This window comes from Mandrillus leucophaeus, unplaced genomic scaffold, assembly GCF_000951045.1.
Source record: "Mandrillus leucophaeus isolate KB7577 unplaced genomic scaffold, Mleu.le_1.0 Scaffold13, whole genome shotgun sequence".
In the NCBI taxonomy this organism is placed as follows: domain Eukaryota; kingdom Metazoa; phylum Chordata; class Mammalia; order Primates; family Cercopithecidae; genus Mandrillus; species Mandrillus leucophaeus.
Window position 1 is genome coordinate 8176764 of NW_012101254.1, and position 4679 is coordinate 8181442.

At 55.3% G+C, this 4679-nt stretch overlaps 1 pseudogene; it reads left to right on the forward strand.

Annotated features, from left to right (window-relative positions):
* The first annotated feature begins 1684 nt into the window (after nucleotides 1-1684).
* The window catches only part of LOC105534039, a 6962-nt pseudogene continuing 3967 nt past the window's right edge, over nucleotides 1685-4679 (forward strand).

Sequence of the window (4679 nt, forward strand, 5' to 3'; positions counted from 1 at the left end):
ACACAGAGACATTGTTTGTTCTGCTAAAACATGATCTTTTTGGGAGACTTTTGAAGCCAGAAAAGTGGGGGACTGTGGAAACAGACACTGCAAATTACCACCCAAACCGAAAATTTGGATCTTGAAAGAAAGGGGATTACAACAGGGGATGCTTTGTTTCAAGAAAAGCAAACTTTTTTGTGGGGTTTCCAACAGACCTATTGCTGCCCCTTTTGGGGAATCAGGCACTCAGAGATGGAGACCACCTTTGCAGCACACAGGGAAACCTCATAAGCTCCGCACCATATGTGGCAATCCCTCTTTTCCGCTCCTGCTGTGAGGCCCAGCTACCCATGGTCCCCTTCCTACCCTCCACTTCTCCTTGTCAGCCTTCAGGTGGGAGGGGTGATGAGACAGCCTGGGTTCTGGTGGCTGCTCTGCTGTGGACGAGCTCTGTGATCCTCGATGAGGCCTTTACCTCTCTGAATCTCTTTTCTCACCTGAAAATGGAGCTCATCACCTACCTGACTCTTTGGGACATTGTGAGTCTCAAGTAGGCACTGCCACATCCAAGCATCTTTCCCCAGCCTGAGGCACTCTCCCCTCTTACACACCCACAGCCTTTAGAGGTTCCTTGGGCGCCCATCCCTTCACCTCTTCACCCTCCCCCAAGGGCTGCACTGTGCCTTCTCTGCCCACCACACAGCTGGCACAGAGCTGGACACAAGATGGTCACCCCTTCACCCCAAATGTGGGTTATCTGCCCCTAAGGGAAAGCTGCACTCAGCCACCTTCCTGCCCTGGGACAGAAGCAGCATCCAGAATTACCCAAGCCGAGGACGACAGCCTGTCAGACCCCCTGCAGGGAGGGACGCGGTCACCACAGCCTCGGCCTGAGGGGTGCAGGGAGGAACTTGGGCCACCACAGCCTCAGGTTGAGGGGCGCAGGGAGGAATGTGCCCACCACAGCCTCAGCTTGAGGGGTGCAGGGAGGAACACGGCCACCACAGCCTCAGGTTGAGGGATACAGGGCAGGTCATTGCCCTTGAGGACCAAACTTGTGTAACATATTGAGATTACTTTGATCATTAGATTTCTAAAATGAACAAACAGGGCACACCCACATCCCAGGCAATGGGCCTGCCGATCCTTCCTGCCCAGGACATAAAATAGTCCCTCCCTGAGCCAGGCCTGCAGCGGCAGGCAGCACCGAGACAGGAGGCGCAGGCACCCCAGTGCTGACGGAGGGAGGGAGACCCCAGCGGGATGGCTCCAGGTGGGGCTTCCGTCCTCCTAGGCTGGGCATCCCCGTGCTCTCAGAGCCACCAGCCCCGGAAAGGTGGGCTAACTCCCTGGGAGAGGGACTGTCTGCGGGCCCTGCTCTGCCTGGGCCCGGGACAGCGCATTATGTAATAATATTTTAGTCCCATTCTTGCCTAAGATGTGAATCTCGATTTCTTTCATTCCAAAGCCGCTCCACAAATCCCTCTTCACAGCCAGAGAAGACGCAGGGAGCAGCAATGGCTGGGGATGTAGCTAGGGAAGCCAGACAGGCAGTGAGGACGGTGAGGGGTGGCAGACAGAGAACGGGAGGTGGAGAGGGGTGATTTCTGGAGATCCTAATTTGGAGAAGGGGTTTCCTTTCAAATCTGTCCCAGTTTTCACGCCTTTCTTCCATCCCTCCACTCCCGTGTCCTCATGTAAAATGTTGGCTGTGCATTTTGACAAGCTAGGAGGACCGGAAAACCTCTACGTGAAGGAGGTGACCAAGCCGAGCCTGGGGGAGGGTGAAGTCCTCCTAAAGGTGGCGGTCAGCGCCTTGAACCGCGCGGACTTACTGCAGGTACCCAGTCACTGTGGGGTGGGGCACTGGGGACCAGGGCCTGCTCCTGGGGCAGAGCTGCTTGGGTCAGGAACTGACTGATCGTCAGCCAGTTTTGAAGGGAGCTGGGCGGAGCTGGGCCAGCATGGCTAGATGGGTGGCATGGGTTCTTGGTGTCTGTGTCAGATTCAGGAGCAGGACTGCAGCACCTGCCATCGTGCCCTCAGAGCCGGCCGGGGACACCCCCTTACCTAGCCCCACCCCTGGGGCCATGCTGGGAGAGTGGGCACAGACATCAGCAAGGAGCGGTGCTGCGGGTTGTTTCGTGCTCACACTGTGCCGGGCACTGTGCCCAGTGGATGTTTTAATTTGAGCCTCACAACCACCCGAGGAGATGGGTCCTTGTGTCTCCATTCCAGTAATGAGGAAAGTGTGAATGACGCCCGGGAAACTGCATAAGCCAGAAGCCTGGGATTGACCCCAGGTCTCTCCACTCCTCATCCGCTTCATGAGCCTAGGTCTCTGAGCCTCCCTTGTAGAAGATCTCCAGTCAGCCCTCTTATCCCCACTGCTCCATCCAGGGCCACGCCAGTTCCATTTTACCCAGGTGCTCGCAGCGCTTCCTTCAGCCCCCTCTCCACATGGCAGCCAGAGCGACCCCCAGAGAGATGGCCACGCACTTAGGACGAAATGGAAACTGTCTGCTCGCTATGGGGCCCTGCTGGTTGGGCTGCTGACACCTCCTCCCCCTGAGCAGTAGCTCCTGTGCCTTGCTCAGCACCCTCCAGCCGCACTCCACGTGCCTGCCTGCCCTGAGCTTGCCCTTCCCTCTCCCTGGGATGCCCTTCAATCATTCTTTGTACGTCTGGCTTCTCCTCTCATAGCAGCCAGTTAGTTCCCACAAATCTGGTTTGTGTGTGTGCGTGTGTATGTGATTATGTGTGCACGTGTGTATGTGCGTGTGTGTACGTGCGTGTGTGTGCGTGCGTGTGTGTACTTCTTTAAAGTCTGTCTTCCCCCACCAGACTATAAGTTCCACCAGGACAGAAGCAATCTGCTCTGCCTACCACAGGGCCTGACACATAGTAAGCATGTGTAGTATTTGATATAAGACTGAATAAATGGCAGAGACAGAATTTGAACCCAGATCCATTTGGCTCCCAAGTCCAGACAGCTGGCTCTCAGGAAGAAAGGGATTAGTGTGCACTTGGGAAGTGTGAGAGCAGAGGGTCCCAGGCCCCTTTATTTGGAGCCTGTTCTGATCCAAGTCCCAGGTTGGGTCAGGCAGCAATGAATGCAGCCCCTCGCAAGCCGTGGTCTGAGTCCCTGTGCCCCAGAGCCAAGCCAGCACCCTTCCTGACTCCCCTTCATCCAGGCTAGAGAGAATCAGAGAGTCAGTTTGCATGACGTCCCTGTTGCAGATCCAGTTTCTAGCTGGTAAAGACGGCATGATAGCCCACCTTCTTGTGGAAGCTGAGTTCAGAGTAGGAGAAACAAGGGCTGAGATGGCAGGATGTCCCCTTGCCAGCCCCACCTCTCAGGGTCTCAGACCTCAGCAAGCTGCACTCCATGCCTCCTCCCAGCTGCCTCAGCCCCCTGACTCACAGCACTGTCTGCCAGGCTAGGGGAGTGACAGGGGAGACCTCCCGGATGGGCTGTCTCCGGGATGAAGTTGTTTCTGCAATTACTGTTATTTGGAGACTATCTGAATTTTCTCCCACCCTAGAATTTACTCCCACCTGCAGTAGACTCCAAGCCAAAATCCACCTTCTCTCTCCAGCAACAGGGAGGGCTGACATTTAACCCCTCTTATCAGACTCACTTACTGTGAGCCCCTCCCTCTACAGAGACAGGCCAGTATTCCCCACCCCCAGAAGCCAGCAACAAAGCAACATTTTGGGCATCTAGACACATGGCAAAACTGGGGCCTGGCTGCCGGGGACACTGGAAGATTGGGGACGCAGCCATGGCTCTGCTGCCCGGTGGGGGCCAGGCTCAGTACGTCACTGTCCCTGAAGGGCTCCTCATGCCTATCCCAGAGGGACTGACCCTGCCCCAAGCTGCAGCCATCCCGGAGGCCTGGCTGACTGCCTTCTAGCTGCTGCACTGTGTGGGTGAGGAGGACCCCTACCCCGTAGAGATCCCCTCCCACTAGTCCCACCCTGTCACCTGAGGCCAACTGCTGACCCCAAACCCTGCATCTGCTGGCCCTGAAAATGTGAGCCTTTCATCAATACCCTGACATGCCCTAGCCTCTAATCCCAGAGTTAGCCCAGACATGACCCCCATGGAGACAACTACAGGCAGTTTTTTATTTGTTTCATTTTGTTTTTGAGACACGATTTCATTCTATTGCCCAGGCTAGAGTGCAGTGGTGTGATCATGGCTCACTGTAGCCTTGACCTCCTGTGCTCAAGTGATCCTCCCACCTCAGTCTCCCAAGTAGCTAGGACTGCAGATGTGGACCACCATGCTCAGCTAATTTTTTAATTTTTTGTAGAGATGTGGTCTCCTTATATTGCCCAGGCTGGTCTTAAACTCCTGGTCTCAAGCAATCCTCCTTCCTCGGCTCCCAAAGTGCTGCGATTTTAGGTGTGAGCCACCACACCCAGCCTATGGGCAGTTTTATGACCAATATGAGGCAAAAGCAAGGTTCTCAGAGCAGTTCCAGCTGCTTGTCCTATCCCCAGAGGGGAGGAAACTGTCCTTCAGTCCTTCTGCTTAGGTCCCTCACAGGCAGTGGAGGAGATGCTCTTGGTTAATTTCTCACACAAAAAGGTATCAGAGTAGACCAGACATGCGGCCTGGGGACCTCCCTATCCCAAGAGCTCTGGACAGTTCTAACCCTATCCCAGGAGCTCTGGACAGTTCTAACCCT